This window comes from Canis lupus, chromosome 27, assembly GCF_003254725.2.
Source record: "Canis lupus dingo isolate Sandy chromosome 27, ASM325472v2, whole genome shotgun sequence".
NCBI lineage: Eukaryota > Metazoa > Chordata > Mammalia > Carnivora > Canidae > Canis > Canis lupus.
In genome coordinates, this window is record NC_064269.1 from 30,195,735 (window position 1) to 30,215,793 (window position 20,059).

General features: G+C 35.6%; 1 pseudogene; it reads left to right on the forward strand.

Moving 5' to 3' along the window:
- The first annotated feature begins 19,600 nt into the window (after positions 1-19,600).
- LOC112665680 (U2 spliceosomal RNA) lies at positions 19,601-19,805 on the forward strand (annotated as a pseudogene).
- The last annotated feature ends 254 nt before the right edge of the window (positions 19,806-20,059 follow it).

Consider the following 20,059-nt stretch of genomic DNA (forward strand, 5'->3'; position numbering starts at 1 on the left):
ACAGGACAGCGAGGACTCTCCCCCTGCCGGGTACCCCCAAGCTGTGCAGGTCAGCACCCCCCGCCCTGGGAGCATCTAGGCCAGTGTGGACTGGGAGACTGTGGTAGTTAATGCGGGGAGCTGACTCCAGAGCTGGAGAGCTGGCTGCTGCTAGTGGTGGTGTTCCTCCTTGTGTCACCCTGTGCCTGGGAGGATCGGGGCTGCCAGGGAACAGGGGCCTCACAGGATAAACAGCTCCGGCTGAGCCGAGCACCTGGCAAGGGGGCAGGGCAGCACCCCCAGGTGCACACACCTGAGAATCAGCACAGCAGCACCTCCCCCAGAAGACCAGCTGGAAGGACAGGGGAAGAGCAAGTTCTTGACTGAGCAGCACTGGAAAGCTCCAGGGGAAGTCGAGGGATTTACAGTATATAGAACTAGAGGGTCCCCCTCCTTTTTTCCCCCTTTTTCTGGTACAACTCATTTTTATATCAGACTAAAAATTTCCCATTATTTTTCCCTTTTCCCACCTTAACTACAATATTTTACCACCTCTTCATTTTTTAGTTCCTTCCTTTTTGACTTTCATATTTCTACAATTACAGGTCTTAGATATATTTTCCACTTCTGGAGTTCCTTCAACATACTCAACTTAATTTTGGGAGATATATGAGATATGTTTTTTTTGTTTTGTTTTGTGTTTTTTGTTTTCTCTGCCTCATTTTGTTCTACAATGGCAGAAGTTAATGCCTTCTAAAACATGACCAAAATGCAGCCAGAACCAAGTGGCATACTGTGATGGTTCATTCTGTGAGATTATATTCTCTCTTCATTCCCATTCTGCATTTATCTCTTTTATCTCGTTTATGTTTTGATGGTCAATGTTGAGGCCCTCTACAAGTATTGTTGGTTTATATACATTTGGGACTGATCATCTTCTAACATACAGAACTTAATACACTCAGAACAAAGGAGAACACCCTCTAGAACTCCTCAGGTAGACTGCATTCTCCCTCCACTACAACTTCGTCACCACCATCATCTCCCATTTCCCCTTGCCCGTTTTTTCTTCTCTTTTTTTCTTTCTTTTTTTTTTTTTCTATTTACTTTTTCTTCTTTTTTTCTCTTTTTTTTATTCTTCTTCTTTGGAATTCTTGGCCTTTTATTTTTTATTACTTTGTTTTAAAATTTGCTTTTCACTTTAGTGGTCCTTTGTTTTATTTTGTTCTGATCTTTCTTTTCATTTTCTGGTCTCTGACCTCATTAGAATCATCTAGAGTGAAATTTACTTAGGTCGTGATACTTTTGACTCAGCCTGCTCATACAGCCACTATGCACTGAGCAAAATGACTAGAGGGAAGAACTCACCACAAAAGAAAGAACCAGAAACAATACTCTCTGCCACAGAATTACAGAATATGGATTACAATTTGATGTCAGAAAGCCAATTCAGAAGCTCAGTTATGCCTACTGGTGGCTCTGGAAAAAAAGCATAAAGGATTCAAGAGACTTCATGACTCCAGAATTTAGATCTAATCAGGCTGAAATTAAAAATCAATTAAATGAGATGCAATCCAAACTGGAGGTCTTAACACGGGGGTTAATGAGGTAGAAGAAAGAGTGAGCAATATAGAAGACAAGTTGATGGAAGGAAGGAAGCTGAGGAAAAAAGAGAAAACAATTAAAAGACCATGAGGAAGGGTTAAGGGGAAATAAATGAAAGCCTCAGAAGGAAGAATCTATGTATAATTGGGGTTCCAGAAAGCACTGAGAGAGAGAGAGAGAGCCAGAAAGCATATTTGAACAAATCATAGCTCAGAACTTCCCTAATTTGGGGAGGGAAACAGGCATTCAGATCCAGGAGATAGAGGGCTCCCCCTCCCCCCAGATCAATAAAAACTGCTCAATGCCTCAACATTTAATAGTGAAACTTGCAAATTCCAAAGATAAAGAGGAAATCCTTAAAGCAGAAAGAGACAAGAGATCCCTAACTTATATATAGAGAAAGATTAACAGCAGGCTTCTCCTCAGAGATCTGGCAAGCCAGAAAGGGCTAGCAGGTTATATTCAGGGTCCTAAATGAGAAGAACATGCAGCCAAGAATACTTTATCCGGCAAGACTGTCATTCAGAATAGAGGGAGAGATAAAGAGCTTCCAAAATAGGCAGAAACTGAAAGAATATGCTCTGCAAGAAATATTAAGGGGGACCCTGTAAAAGAAAGAGGGAACCCAAAGAAACAATCCACAAAAGCAGGGACTCAATAAGTAATATGATGACACTAAATTCATATCTTTCAACAGTTACTCTAAACATGAATGGGCTAAATGGTCCTATCAAAAGATGCAGAGTATCAGACTGGATAAAAAAGCAAGACTCATCTATTTGATGACTACAAGAGCCTCATTTTAGACCAAAGGACACCTCCAGCCTGAAAATGAAGGGGTGGAGAACCATTTACCATTCAAACGGTCCTCAAAATAAAGCTGAGGTAGCAATCCTCATATCAGATACATTAGAGTTTATCCAAAAGACTATAGTAAGAGATGAAGAGGGATACTATATCATAGTTAAAGGGTATATCCAACAAGAAGATCTAATAATCATGAATATTTATGCCCCAAATGTAAAGCCGCTGAGTATATCAATCAATTAATAACGAAAGTAAAGACATACTTAGATAATAATACACTAATAGTAGGAGACTTCAACATCGCACTCTCAGCAAATGACAGATCTTCTAAGCTGTACATCATCAAAAAAATAGGGCCTTAAATGATACACTGGACCAAATAGATTTCACAGATATATACAGAACTTTCCATCCAAATGCAACTGAATACACATTCTTCTCAATTGCACATGGAACTTTCTCCAGAATAGAACACATACTGGGTCACAAATCAAGTCTCAAAAAATACCCCAAAATTGGGATTCCCCTGCGTATTTTCAGACCACAATGCTTTAGAACTGAATCATAAGAAGAAATTTGGGAAAAATTCAAACACATGGAAGTTAAAGAGCATCATGCTAAAAGATGAGAGGGTGAACCAGGAAATTAGAGAAAAATTTAAAAGATTCATGGAAACTAATGAAAATAAGATACAACCATTCAAAATCTTTGGGATATAGCAAAAGCAGTCCTAAGAGAGAAATACATTGCAATAGAAGCATCCCTCAAAAAATTGTAAAAAAACTCAAATACACAAGCTAACCTCCCACCTAAAGGAACTGAAGAAAGAACAGCAAATAAAACCTACACCAAGCAGAAGAGAGATAATAAAGATTCAAGCAGAACTCAATTAAATAGAGACCAGAAGAACTGTAGAACCGATCAACAAAACCAGGAGTTGGTTATTTGAAAGAATTAATAAGATTCATAAATCATTAGCCAGCCTTTTTAAAAAGAAAAAAGACTCAAATTAATAAAATCATTAATGAAAGAGGAGAGATCACAACCAATACCAAGGAAATACAAATGATTTTAAAAACGTATTATGAGCAGCTATATGCCAAAAAATTAAGCAATTTAGAAGAAATGGATGCATTTCTGGAAACCCACAAATTACCAAAACTGGAATAGGAAGAAATACAAAACCTGAACAGACCAATAACCAGAGAGAAAATTAAAGCAGTTATCAAAAACCTCCCAAGACACAAAAGTCCGGGCCCAGATGGCTTCCCAGGGGAATCCTATCAATCGCTTAAAGAAGAAATAATACCCATCCTATTAAAGCTGTTTCAAAGGATAGAAAGGCATGGAATACTTCCAAAATGGTTTTATGAGGCCAGCATCACCTTAATTACAAAACCAGACAAAGACTCCACCTAAAAGGAGAATTATAGACCAATCTCCCTGATGAACACAGATGCAAAAATTCTCAACAAGATACCTGCCAATAGGATCCAATATATTTAGAAGATTATTTGCCATGACTAAGTGGGATTTATCCCTGGGATGCAAGTTTGGTTCAACACTCATAAAACAATCAACGTGATATATCACATCAACAAGAGAAAAAAATAAGAACCATATGATCCTCTCAATAGATGCAGAGAAAGCATTTGACAAAATACAGCATCCATTCCTGACCAAAACTTTTCAAAGTGTAGAGATAGAGGGATCATTCCTCAGCATCTTAAAAGCCATCTATGAAAAGCCACAGCAAATATCATTCTCAATGGTGAAAAACTGAGAGCCTTTCCCCTAAGATCAGCAACACAACAGGGATGTCCACTCTCACCATTCCTATTCAACATAGTACTAGAAGTTCTGGCCTTGGAAATCAGATAACAAAAAGAAATAAAAGGCATTCAAATTGTCAAAGAAGTCAAACTCTCCCTCTTTGCAGATGACATAATACTGTACATAGAAAACCCAAAAGACTCCACCTCAAGATTGCTAGAATTCATAGAGCAATTCAGCAATGTGGCAGGATACAAATTCAATGCCCAGAAATCAGTGACATTTCTATACACTAACAATGAAACTAAAGGAAGAGAAATTAAAGCATCAATCCCATTTACAATTGCATCCAAAAGCATAAAATACCTAGGAATAAACCTAACCAAAGAGGTAAAGGATCTATACCCTAAAAACTACAGAACACTTTTGAAAGAAATTGAGGAAGACACAAAGAAATAGAAAAATATTCCATGCTCATGGGTTGGAAGAATTAATATTGTGAAAATGTCAATGCTACCCAGGGCAATTTACACGTTCAATGCAATCCCTATCAAAATACCATGGACCTTCTTCAGGGAGTTGGAACAAAAAAATCTTAAGATTTGTGTGGAATCAGAAAAGACCCCAAATATCCAGGAGAATATTGAAAAAGAAAATCAGAGCTGGGGGCATCACAATGCCAGATTTCAGGTTGTACTACAAAGCTGTGTTCATCAAGACAGTGTGGTATTGGCACAAAAACAGACACATAGATCAATGGAACAGAAATACAGAAACTGGAAATGAGCCCTCAACTCTATGGTCAACTAATATTGAACAAAGGAGGAAAGACTATCCATTGGAAAAATTTCAGTCTCTTCAATAAATGGTATTGGGAAAATTGGACATCCACATGCAGAAGAATGAAACTGGACATTCTCTTATACCATACACAATGATAAACTCAAAATGGATGAAAAATCTAAATGTGAGACAAGAATCCATCAAATTCCAAAATAAAACAGGCAACACTCTTTTTCAATTTGGCCACAGCAACTTCTTGCAAGGTACATCTATGAAGGCAAGGAAAACAAAGAAAAAATGAACTATTGGGACTTAATCAAGATAAAAAGCTTTTGCATAACAAAAGAAACAGTCAACAAAACTAAAAGACAACCTACAGAATGGGAGAGGATATTTGCAAGTAACATATCAGATAAAGGGCTAGTATCCAAGATCTATAAAGAACTTAAACTCAACACCCAAGAAACAAATAATCCAATCATGAAATGGGCAAAAGACATGAACAGAAATTTCACCAAAGAAGACATAGACATGGCCAACAAGCACATGAGAAAATGCTCTGCATCACTTGCCATCAGGGAAATACAAATCAAAACCACAATAAGATACCACCTCACACCAGTGAGAATGGGGAAAATTAACAAGACATTAAACAAGAAATGTGGAGAGGAAGTGGAGAAACAGAACCCTCTTGCACTGTTGGTGGGAATGTGAATTGGTACAGCCACTTTGGAAAATTGTGTGAGGTTCCTCAAAGAGTTAAAAATAGAGATACCCTATGACCCAGCAGTTGCACTATTGGAGATTTACTCCAAAGATACAGATGCACTGAAAAGTTGAGACACCTGTACCCCAGTGTTCCCCCAGTAGCCAAACTGTGGAAGGAGCCTCAGTGTGCTTTGAAAGATGAATGGATAAAGAAGATGTGCTCTATATATACAATGGAATATTACTCAACAATTAGAAATGATGAATACCCATTTGCTTTGATGTGGATGGAACTGGAGGGTATTATGTTGAGTGAAGTAAGTCAATTGTAGAAGAGCAATCATCATATGGTTTCACTCATATGGGGAATATAAAAAATAATGAAAGGGACCACAGGGGAAAGGAAAGAAATGAGTGGGAAAAATCAGAGAGGGTGACACAACAAGAGAGGCTCCTAACTCTGGGAAACAAACAAGGGGTAGTGGAAGGGGAAGTGGTCAGGGGGATGGGGTCACTGTGTGATGGGCACTGAGGGGGGCACTTGACGGGATGAGCACTGTTATACTATATGTTGGCAAATTGAACTCCAATAAAAGAATATACAAAAAATAATAAAATAAAATATTTAGATTGCACATATATAAGTAAAATTATATGGTATTTGTCTTTCTCTAACTTATTTCACTTAGCATAGAACCCTTAAGTTCCATCCATGTTGTCACAGATAGCAAGATATCATTCTTTTTTTATGACTGAATAATATTCCATTATATAGAATACCATAATTTCTTTATCCATTCATTTACGGTGGACACAGATTATTTACCTATCTTAGCTATTGTAAATAATGCTGCAGTGAACCTGGGTTTGCATGTAACAGTTAGTATTTTTCTTTTCTTCTTTTTTTTTAAAAGATTTTATTTACTTATTTGAGAGAGAAAGAGAGAAAGCATGAGCAAAGGTTCCGGAGAAGCAGAATCCCCACTGAGCATGGAGTGCAACATGCGGCTACATGTTGACTTAGTCTGAGAGTAAGAACTGAGCCAAAGGCAGATGTTTAACTGACTGAGCCTCCTCGGCACCCAAATATTTTTATTTTCTTCATACATATACTCAGAAGTGGAATTCATAGCTCATTTGGTAGTTTTAATTTTAATTTTTTAAGAAGCCTCCGTGGTAATTTCCATAGTGGTTGTACCAATATACGTTCCCACCAATAGAGCACCAGTGTTCACTTTTTTCCACATTTTTGCCAACACTTGTTATTTCTAGTCTTTTTGGTAAGAACCATTCTCATAGGTGTGAGATGATATCTCTGTTGTTTTGATTTGCATTTCCCCAGTGATTAAAAATGTAGAGCATCTTGGGGTTCATGGGTAGCATTGTATGTTGAGCCACTGACTCTTGCTTTCAGCTCAGGTCATGATCTCATAGTCATGGGATCAAGCCCCATATTTGAGCTCCACTGAACACAGAGCCTGCTTAAGACTTTCTCTTCCTCTGTTCCTCCTCATTCTAAATAAATAAATCTTTTAAAAAAAATAGTGCAGAGCATCTTTTCACATATCTGTTGGCCATCTGTATATCTTCTTTGGAAAAATGTCTATTGAGATCTGCCCATTTTTTAATCAGATTGTTTTTTTGTTTTTGCTTTTGCTTTGAGTTGTAGGTTTCCTTTTGTTTGTAATAGTATTCAATTTGATGAAAGCATTACATTCTTCATTTTTTGACATAACACAGACCAAATAACTTGTTGACTAATTTTTAAAATGTTAATCTAGGCTATATTGGTATTATTTAAATAAAAAATAATGTACTATGAAACAGCAAAGTATAGAATTACTGTAATGAAGTACCACAAAGGAAGCACTTCTTTTTATTTCAGAATAAGATATATGAGTATAAAATATATACATAATTTCATATTTTGTTTCTTTCTAGATCAAGTAGAAAGGAATTAAAGATATACTATCTTTTCTGGGCAAAGATCTTCCATTAATTGGAAGAACATTTGTACTATCCCAAAATTCTACTGGTTTCAAGATCTACAAAGCTTTTATGCCTCTCTGTTATTTTTTTCTTAAATTTGACTGAATTTTTTTTTCCAGTCTGTATGGTATACTGTACGTGTAAAAGTATTTCATTCTTTTACTTTTCATGAGAGTCATGTGGCAAAATATACTTACCTCCCCACTGATTTCACAAAATTTCCAGATGCCTGAAGTAGGGAACAATAGCCAAAGATGGACAGGAGCAAATCCTGGTCCTGAAGAAGAGAAGGAAGCTGCAGAGGTCCCAACCTATTGCAACTACTTCATTACTAATGTGAGGAAAGTGATTAAAGAGAAGGGAGATAACAGAAGATGAGGCCCTCAATACATAGCAATTTTCTTAAGTATCAATAGAATTGTATTCCATATGTGTGCAACTAGTAATCATAGGATTTTATTTTTGCCTTATTTTTTATTTTTAAATTATTATTTTTAAAGATTTTATTTATTTATTCATGAGAGACACACAGAGAGGGAGAAAGAGAGAGAGAGAGAGAGGCACAGGCAGAGGGAGAAGCAGGCTCCATTCAGGGAGCCTAACATAGGACTCCATCCCCGGTCTCCAGGATCAGGCCCTGGGATGAAGGCAGCGCTAAACTGCTGAGCCACCCAGGCTGCCCTTTTGAAATTATTTTTACTTCAAATTCATACTATTTACTTTTTTTTTTTAACATTGAACATTCTTTCAGAATTTTCCTTCTTTATTTTTTTATGTATTTATTTGAATTACCCCCTGCTTCTGAAGATAGAATTTCCTGCAGTTTACAAAATTTGTGGAAAAAGGTAAGACAGTTCATAAAACATAGAGGGTAAAAGTTAGGGAAATACCCCACTCATTTCAAAATACCCTGATTTAAGAAAAATATAAAAACTAAGTGCTATCTCTTTAGAAGTTCTTTCTGCAGAACAAAAAAAAAAAAAAGAGAGAAAGAAAGAAAAAGAAAAACAAGGAAAATTTAATTACCAGTACAAAGTGTGGGTTTTTTTTGTCCCTGAGTAGAAATAAATAAACATTTAAAAATGAGGAGACAACACTCAATGTAATAAATTAGCGCCATGATAACAATTTTTATTGCAACGCAGAGACATTCCACAGAGGGCCGTTGTCTTTTATCAGCTGTGTGTGAAACTTAATAGTAATGTTAGGCATAGTTCTGTTAGAAAGACAGTTGTAATAGAAAAGAGATTGTGATGATGTGGTCCAGATATATACCTTTGTGATGTTAAAGTTGAGAGAATGCAAGTTCAGAAGTCTTTTAGACTTTTTTCATTAATCCCTCATCTCAGCCATGTGTTAACAATATTGATTTTTCTAATTACAAAATTAAAAAAGGGTACTTCCAATTCAATATTTTTTATTAAATGCTGTTTCTTAAAATTTATTATTTTCCAAAGTGTAAGGCAATAAAAATCTTTACAGCCTCAAGGAAAAGACCCAAAGAAAAGACAACAATGGATAAGAGAGGTCAACAAAATTTGGAAAATGAAAGTAAATGGAAGAGAGCTAACTGACCAAGAAGACCAGAGGAGGCTAAGGCTATTGTCTTAGAGAAGGGAGAATGAGGAGAAAGAAACCAGTTTTCCCTGAAGAACACTGCAAAGCACCTAGTGTAACAAAAGAGAGCAGCCACAGGGCTTGTAACCAGAGATAGCTAAGAGTTTAATAAACAACTGGGCATTTAGGTAAATCCTGGCCACTCTGATACACGGCCCTCTCAAGCATTAGCTTCCAACCCACCCAACCAGCCCACTCTGACCTCTCTCTCTTCGGAGAGTCAGAACCAGAAACCAAAGAGAAGAAAGAGAAACCAGAGAGTTTCATAGCCAGGTACAGAAGTCTTAGAAGGTGAGGAGTTGATTTATAAACAAAAGGAAGCAACTGGTGGTTGAATCGGCCTTTAAGGCTCTCAGAAAATTCAAGCTCATGATATGGCTACCCTAGAGTAGGGATGCTTAGAGTAGTGAGTTGCAAATTTGTAGGTTGCTGCAAGTGATTGGGAGAGCACTACTGGGACTTAATGGGTAAGAGTCTCAGACTTCAGACATCTTGTCATGTATGAAACTCCCTTATAGTGGAGAGTTACCCCACATCTTGAAAGACTTTCTGATATCATAGTAAACAATCAAACAGGGAAAAGAAAAAATGTTTAAAGCTGGTGAATCAAGGACCCAACTACATTTTGTACATAAACCACATACTTTGTTTTTTACATGTAAACACACAATACTTTGACATAACCTTAACAAAGACAATTTTTGAGAAATGCAATTAGAAGTTTAAGCAAGATGGAATATTATTTGGTTTGGAGTTTAATCAAGAGTTTTTCATCATTTCATAAGATCATATCACCAAGACCAATGCTGTTCATGGTATTGCCTATGTCAGTATTATGTCAGTACTACTCGCCAACACAACTGTAATCAGTTTATATTCACAGCTATCACCTTTACAGATTCTACAAGTGAGTGCAAGCATCTAATTATTTCATTATGTCCATAGTAAGTGCAGAGTAGCCATTTCTGATGGTTTACACATTGAAATACATATAGTTTTATTATTAAATACTTTCTGCTATTTCCTTTTTACATTGTAGTTATAACATTACATTGTTATTGGTAACATTATATGCATTGATAGGGTAGGTTGTACTACTATATTTTTCTTTTTGGGGTAGCAAATGGAGACTTTTTTTAAAAAATATATTTTATTTATTTATTCATAAGAGACACATACAGAGAGAGGCAGAGACACAGGCAGAGGGAGAAGCAGGATCCATGCAAGGAAGCCCAATGTGAGACTTGATCCAGGGACTCCGGAATCATGCTCTGAGCCAAAGGCAGACACTCAACCAGTGAGCCACCCAGTCATTCCAGTAAATGGAGATTTACAAAATAATTGCTTTTTAAAAAAGTGGTCAGTGAATCTAACAGGATTGAGAGCCAGTGCCCTAGGATGAACTCATTAGTTAAAAATTCTTTCCCCAAATACAGTGTCCAATCAGGATTTCAGTGTTTTATACTTAAAACAGTCAGTCAACTGTTATCAGATGTTTGAAGAAAGCTTGTAGCATAAAATAGACCAAAACAAACAAACAAAAGAAAAGAAAAAAAGAAAGAAAAAAATACTGGAGAAAAAACAAAACAAGACAAAGAAACAAGATAATATTTTAAAAGGGTGTGTGTGTGTATGTGTGTGTGTGTGTGTGTGTGTGTGTGTGTATGTATGTGTTTGTACATACAGCAACAGTTGGAGGCCTCAGGGAGCCCTCAGGGAGTCCCAAGTCCTTTTTAGGGGATTACAAGATGAAAGTCATTTTCATAATTATGGTAAAACATTATTTTCTATATTCACTCTCATACTCTTTTTCAGAGGCTACACAATATGTGATATCATAAACACGTTGAATATAGAAGGAGCTGTGAGAATCCAACTATTTTATACTAAAGCCAAAAGTAAAGAGACTTGCGAATATATGTATATATATTGAAATAACAAAATGTGATAACAGAGAAACAACTGGAGAAAACTTGTATATTCCTTGTATATATAAGATAGAGTAGATAAATTTTAAAATAAGTTAAAGTTGAAAAAATGTAACTCAGTAAACCAATTAGAATGAATAGCAAAAGACAAAGTGATGGAAAATATGAGAAAAGAGATAAGAAATTAGAGAATAGATTTAGAGGTTCCAATATCCACTAGAAAAATTCAGAAATAAATAAATAAATAAATAAATAAATAAATAAATAAAGCAATAATTCAAAGAAACAATATATAAAATTCACAGAACCAAAGGATATAACATGCCAGGTTAAGTCCCAAATATAATAAATGAAAATCAGATCACTAATATGCATCATCATGTAATTTCATAACACTGAGGGTAAAAAGAAAATCCTAAACTTAGCAAGAAAGAAAGCTGAAAAATCAGAAAGAAAAAAAGGCAACATTGAAACTAAAAGAAAATGAGAAATACTGTAACATTTTGAGTGAAGAATACTGAATGCAGCAATCCTATATTGAAACTATTGATTAACTGGTTAGATAAAATAATGACACTTTGCAGGCACCTGGGTGGCTCAGTTAGTTAAGTGTCTGACTCTTGGTATCAGCTCAGCTCATGATCTCAGGATCATGAGATTCAACTTCAAGTTAGGCTCTGCACTTGGCACTGAGTCTTAGGATTCTCTCCCTCTCCTACCTCCTCTGCTCCCCCCCCCTCTCTCTCTCTCTTTTTTTTTTAAGATTTTATTTATTTATTCTCTCTGTCTCTCTCAAGTAAATACATACATACACATACATACATTCATACATACATACATACATACATAATAAAATGACATTTTGTACAGGCAATATTACCAAAATTACAACTCCCATACATATTTCCAAGAAAGATTCTAGAAAGAAGGTAGAAAACCATGAACCTTGAAGTAATGCATTCAGAAAATAAGGAAAGCACCACAGGAGTGTCACACTGAATTCTTAAGGTCTGCAGCAAGCATGGACAGAGAGCACCTGGACAGAAAGAAGCAGGGCATGGTGCTCCAAAAAGGTGTCTCAGGAAGAGATGATTGAACCTGTAGACTTTCACTGCCTGGGCACAAAATTGTGCTTGAGGGGATATTTAAGAATGTGAGGAGAATATTGCCATATAGAGAGCTAACCACATTTAGCGATGAGGGAATCATTCACCAAAAAAATGAAAGGTTGAAAAGAAGGAAAAGTAATCATAATACACTACTCTCGACTTATTTAGGAATAAATCAACGAAGAAGGAGTTTTGCCCTTTCATGTCTATTTTTGTCAAAGTCTTGTGAACTTTCTGAATAATAGAAATACAGACAAGGTCTAAAGATAGTTGTAAGAACAGCTAACATAAGTGCCTGGAGACTTAGATTCAAACATGCACCAATTTATGTGTATGAATTTAGGCCATTTTAAGTGAAAGTAGAAAGGTGTAATTTCATATTTATGAAATTAAAATAAAATTTCACATACTCTTTTATAGTATAATGATACTTCATACTTTTAATCAGACAATCTGAAGCACTCTATAAACATTAGCAAATTAAGTCTCACAATACCCCATGCAGTAGTTAAGAATAATCATTCATTACATACTCAATAGTTAAATTGAGACATCAAGAGAAGTGATTTATCTCAAGATCATACATTCCTTGAGTTCTAGAGAAAGGAGTCACTTGCAATTTTCCATATCTTTTACTATAGCTCTCAATTTTTTCTTGCCAATTGTATCACTATAGAAAATATGCTGTGTTCTCTATTTACTGCATTATCTAAATTGCATGATTGTCTGGCCACCTTGTTGGCTCATAAAGTCTCCATATTTCCCTTTTGGAGGATATAAGATAAACCCATTCTTTATCAAATCCTCCTTTTGAGTAATTCCCAAAGCATTTCTCAAGAAAAGTTTTCCAATATAAGCATATTACCAGAATAACATCTTTGCTTAATAATTCATGTTTCAAAAATCCATTCAATATCAATTAACTAAATATTTATTAAGTGATTTTATATGTCAAGTACTACAGATTTGATTCTTGCCATCACATATTTTAGTGTCTATCAGGAAAGGCAGAAAATTTTAAAAAGCAATTATTGTGAAGTCAGCCAAAGACTAAGAGGTAGATAGAAACAAGGCTGTAGAAGTAGATCCAATATCATGTTATGCCATGTCAAGAATTTAGATTTTTCTGAATACAATGAAAATCTCTGCAAAAAATATCTTGATGTGAAATACCAATCTGGCTGCTTTGTGGGTAAAGTGGGTGAGGAATGAGCAAGACTGGAATCAGGAAGACCAATTAGGAATCTCAACTGTGGTCCAGGGTAGAGATAATGGCAGTGTTTACTGGCATGGAAGAAAGAGAAGTGACAGTGGGGGAAAAAGACATGTATTTAACAAATATGAAGAAATGAAATCAGAGTAATTTTGACTTTACATGAGAATCCATGAAAAAGAGAGAGACAAAGATTCCTAACGATGACAGAATAGGACACTATAGAAGAAAACAGAAACTTCTACATTTGACTGTAAAACAGAAGCTAGTTTTGTGGAGCTCAGAAGTTAAGATGAAATTGAAATGTTATGCAAAAACAACAGAAGATGAGTTGGAGTTAAAATATTTGAGTATTTTACATTATTTGTAAATAGAGTAGAGAGAAAATAAATAACCATAGACTTCAAACATGTCAAAAATTTTGAAAAGAATCATTAAAATAATATAAATATAATGATTAAGTTTCAAGTCACTATATATAATCAAAATTGTTGGACTTTTTTTTACAGTCACAACAAAAAGAGGCAATATATTTTTTTCAGGCATACATAGAACATTCACAAAAATTGACCATCTGCCACGTAAACTCAACAAAATACTCAATATGATAAATTCAAAGAGAGAGATAGTAAACCCAAAGTTGAAGAAAGAAAATCATAAAGACTCCAACCAAAAATTCATAAAATGAGAAATAAACACCTAAGTAAACAAAAAGCAATGGAGCCAATCATCAAAACTAAAAGCTATTTCTTTGAAGATACTAGTAAAATACTGAAAAATCTCTAAGACTGATTTAGAAAACCACAGCAGAAAAGTGGTGTTAACAAAAATTAGATGTCTCTATCTTTTTCTTTATTTTAGAAAAAAATGATGTTCATTGTAATTCTTCTGTGATATGACTGTGAAGTTTTGTGCATAGTGTCAGGCTGGCCTCAGGCCAGCTTCAAGATAGTCTCTCTAGTGTTTATATTCTTATCAAAGGAAACAGTATTAGCTCATTCTCAATCCAGAACGCAGGATCCGGTGGATACAGGAAAAAAAATTAAATCTACAATGTAGAAATACAGAAATTCATTCTGCCACTCACTGAGTCACCAGGGAAAAGTAAATTTCTAAAAAACAAAATTCCACCTCTCCGACAAAAAGGGTTAACAAACTTTAACAGTATCCCATATCATAAGGGCATGCCAAAACATACCAGAGTGTTGTGACTGCATTACTCTTTCCTGCAAAAGTTCAATTCCCTCTCTTCTCATAAAACATCAAGCACAGAAGCAAGAGTATAATTGTTCAGATGTTCACATGTACTTGCTTTGTTTTAGATTCCTTCCCTTTTTCCAGGGTTATAGGCAAAAACATTTAGCACTTCTGTATTACATCTTTATCTCTTTTTTTTTTTATCTTTCCAATTCCTATTCCTCCATTTCTAAGAATTTATAACACAGAGGCTGAGAAGGAATAATAAAACCCAAAGGGTACAAGCAAGATAATATTAGGGCAGGGGTCAGCAGCTTTTCCTGAAAAAGACCAGTTTGTAAATAATTTCGATTTTGTGTTCTGTACAGTCTTCGTGGGACTACTCAACTCTGCCACTGTGATACAAAGCAGGCTTGGACAATAAGTAAACCAGTGGGTATGACTTTGTTAAAAAAATTATTTACAAAACAGGTGATGAGAAAGATTTAGCCCATAGGCCCTAGTTTGCAGGTTTGTTTTTAGAGGAACAGAAAGTGCTATGGTTTTCAGAAACAAACAAATAAAAATATCTTCTTACTCTAAACATCTGAGATTTTTTTTTTTTTACCAAAGACAAAAAGCTTTATTCCAAAACAGTGGAGAATATTTGGATTGCTAATATCTCAATAAAGTACTGTGACTAATAATCAAGGCTTTTCTGAAAGAAGACTTCTGTGTTTGAAAAGAGGATGGATCTCAGAGAAATGTATCACCAAAAATTGGGGGAAAAGACTCATAAATGATGGAACAGCACTCAGGAGAAAAGAAGTCAGCTTAGTACACACTTTAGTCAAAACTTGGGACACTGAAAATTGTTGCAAAGTTGGACAAAGGCTCTAAATCCAAATAAAATCTAAGGGCCAACTTATAATTGCAGACTCCTCCTTTTCAGCTTGCTTCCACAAGTATCTCTGTCCTCAAATTTTAACCTTATACATTTAGGCCATTGGACTTGAGTTTTCCCTATTTACTCTCTTTCTGTCCTAGGTCCCCTGCTCTGCCTGTTTGAGTGGCTCGGCCTAACATAATGATCATTCTGCATGTAATTTTCTTTACCTTGCTCTTTTCTCCTTCCACTTAACTGGCCCATCCACAATCGGAGTTAAATTGAATGCCTAACCTGTTTGCTTTTATCCAAGTTTCTAATTCTGACAGTTCTCACTTTAAATTTATGACTGCAGACCTCAAATGATTTCTCCATGCTGTCTAGTAACCCTTCTACAGTCAATTCACTCTTCATTCTCTGAGATGCCCTTTTTTGTGTGTCTCAACTTCTGACAGCCTGTTAAATGTATTAGAAGATATTTTAGAAAATATATCCATTTTCTATGGATGTATAACAAATTACCACAAGCTTAGTGACTTAAACCAACATAAAGTTATCATCTCACTGCTTTGTAATTAAAAGTTCAGGTATGGTTTGGCTGGATGGCCTGTTCAGGATCTTACTACCCTGATATCAGGGTATTAGGAAGGGCTACATCTCCTTCTGATGGTGGGGGCATCTTCCAAACTTGGTACTTGTCGACAGAATTCATTTCCTTGAAACTGTAGGATGGAGGACCCCACTTTAGTGCCCAGTGGTGGCCAGGCACCACTCTCAGCTCCTAGAGGCAATCCACAATTCCTTGCCAAGTGGCCTATAGGCAGCTCACAAAGACATTTGCTTTCTTTGAGGCCAGCCAGGTATGTATAACCCTCTGATTTTCTCTTCTAAGACCAAGTGGAATTTTTCTTTTTTTACAAGGGTAACCTCATTAGGTCAGGTCCACTCAGGATAATCTCTCTTTTGCCACAAGACAATAAACAATCAATCACAGTGGTATTTCTTCATATCACATTTTCTACCCATGCTCAAAAGAGAGTATGTTATATGAGTAAAGGTCATTGGGAATCATCTTAGAATTCTGTCTATAATACTCCTCTTCCTCATCCAGGTGAGACCTTTACTTAATTCATTAATAAACAAAATAAACACTCAGAAAAAAAGTTTACCGTTTCACTGACAAGCCTACCAGCCTACCTTTATCTAAACCCCTCCCTATACTCTGTTTTTATGCCTATAAGTACAGATGAATTGCCCATTCTCCTATCTGAAGGAAGCTCTACCTTTTGTATGCTAGACCTTATCCCAACCTACCTACTAAAAGTCTTTACTATTCTAATTATTCCTGTTTTCTCCTGTGTCATCTGTTTTATTCCCCAATGAATTAAATCCTATCTATGTATAAACAATCTAATATAGCCCATCTATAAATAAAACCTCTCTTCTAACTCACATTCCCTTCCAACCATGACCCCATTTCTTCACTGCCCCTTGGAACAGAATCTCTAATCTTAGTTATTTCAACTTGCTCATGGAACCATTCTCCCTAGAACTTACTTAAATTAGGCTTTTCTTCCTACCACTCTCATCAAAGACATTAATAAAATCCTTTTGCCAAATGTGCTGATCAGTTTTCAGTTTCCAGTTTGTGTGTAATTATTTGTGCCAAATAATTACATTTGGCATAGTTGATCACTTCAACCTTCTTGAAACACTTTAATGTCTTGGGTTTCTGGATACCATTTGGTTCTGTTCTTTTTAATTAATGGCTCCCTCAGTATCCTTTGTGAGGCCTTCCTTCTTATCCATAACTCTAAATATTGTATTGGTTATATATTGCTGTGATACTGTTCCTAAAATACCACCCAAAAATTCAGTGTCAGTCAGCAATAAATACTTAACCTATCACTTGTCTGTGGGGTTCAACTGATCTATACTATACTCACCTGGGCTCACTCATGCACCTTGGATTAATCCTGTATCTCCCATCTTCCTCCTGGGACAAGAGGTATCTGAGCATATCTTCTCATGGTAAGAGTAGAATGTAAGAGCAGTGCAGAAATGTGCAAGTGCTTTTTCAAGTTTCTACTTCTATCACAACTGCCAGCATCCTGTGGGTCAACAAGAAAGTTTTAGGCACAAAGTCAGGATGTGATAGCCCAATACATGGGAAAGAGCATGAGTAAAGGGAAGGAAACATATGTGGGGCCTTTAGTGCAATCAGCCGCACCGATGCTCATCTTCACATGTCTTTTCTTCTTTGTATATGCTAACTACTTAGGTGATCATATTATATTCCATTACTTAAATATCACCCTATTGTTGACTTCCAAATATAAATTCATATTTCTATCCCTGAGCTCTACCCCAACTCCATACTAATTTATTTAGTATTTAATTGGCACCTCACTCCACTTGGATGTCTAACAAATATCTCTTACATAAGTTGCCCTACACCAAACATTTGATTTTTTTACTTAAGCTTGCCCCTACTTCATCATTTTCCATCTCTATGCATGACATCATCTTTAACTCACTTGCTCAGGCCAAAAACATTGAAGTCATTATTGACTTCCCCCTCTTATATATTTACAAGCAATCTATCAACAAATCCTTCTGACTCCACTTTACAATCTGTTCTCTATTTGATCATTTCTTACCAGCTCCATTGCTACCACCTAATCTGAGATACCTTCCCCTGTCATCTAAATGACAATCACTCCTATTCAAGAGGTTTTCCTGCTTCTGCTTTTGCCCTGCTATAGCTGTTCATTTATCACCTAGTATGATGTTTCTAAAGATCATAATGTGTATCATTTAACTAACTCTCCTGCATAAAATCATCAAATAGTTCCCTTTCATTCACACCTAGACTAAATGACAAAGTTCATCAATGACACCTAGACTAAATGATATAAACCCCTATGTGTGCCTGCCTTGGTCTAACTCTCCAACATTATCTGAGCTTTTTTTCTCTTACTAATTCCATTTCACCTACATTGACATCTTTACTGCTTTTCTAAACCAATAAAAATAATCCCACTTTACAGTCTTTGTGCTTCTGCCAAGAATATTTTTTCCCTGAGATATAAGCAAGACCTCTTTCTTACCTTCACTGAGGTTTCTGTTCAAATGCCGTCTCCTCAGAGAACCATCCCTTGGCCATACCATCTAAACTAGAAGCCCATTATTTTTAGTGCTTTTATTTGGCTCTATGTTTATCTATACTACTATCATTACTTAATATCATACAATTTATTTGTGTTCAGTGTCTATATTCAACAACAAAATAAGACCTCATGATAGCGGCCACTTCACCTATTTTATTCAGTGCTATATCCCCTATGAATAGAACAGTGCATGATACATGGGAGTACTCAAAAATATTTATTGAATGTTGAATGCTAAATAATTTAGACACCATTGAACAAATAATCCTTTTCATCTGCAGGGCATCTCTACAAACACTTTTTACCCTCTTATTCACACTATTGATCTTGTTGGCTATAACAATAGTATGTAAGCATTAAAGATTAATTATAATTAATAATATAATTAAGGAATAAAACTCATAAGCATTTTATTAAAAATATGTTTTTATATTTTTAGTATATATGTACAAAAATGTTCTCTCAGAAGTGAAATTGCTGGGTTTTAGGATATGTGCACGTTCAGCTTTAGAATAATGCCAGATCACTTTCCAAGTGATCAACCAAATAGTTTATTCATACACAGGAATATAATACAATGGGAAAGTAAATGCATTCAATTGATAATGCAGCAATGTAGATGAGTCCTTGGAAAGTTATGTTAGATAATAAAGGCAAGCCTCCAATCACTGTTTATGATAAGTTTATATAATTAAGGAAAATTAAATAATATATTTTAATGGTACATACATGTGCTAAAAGAATGACAAATGGAAAACTCTGGATAGTGTTTAACTGGCTGGGGTGATCATTTCTCAGCCTTTTAGCTAAGAATAGTAACCAAGTGTAGTAACCAAGTGTAGTAACTGGCTGGGGTGATTGCTTCTCAGCCTTTTGGCTAAGATCAAGTGTAGTAACTGGCTGGGGTGAAGCAGGAGGATGGGATCCAAGTGGAATATGGCTAACTTCAAAGGAATCTGTCATATTTTATCTCTTAAGCTATACAGTGGATTTATGAATATTCGTTTTATTTTACGTTATATAATTTATATATGCTACACTTATTATTTTGTATAAATAAAATATAGTATACTATTTTAAGTATATAAGTTTTAGTTATTGAGCACTCATTGTTCTATCACTTTCATATTTAGTTTGTCTTTAGTTCTCACAAACAATCTGAGATGAAAAATTAATAATAATAAACAAATGGAAAAAATCAAAGATGAAAGCAGGAACAGGAAGACCCTCTCACTTAACTATACCTCATTTTTAAAGCCAAACTGCCCCCCTTCCAAATTTTGATGATATTAGATACAAAGCTGTCATGGGGGCAG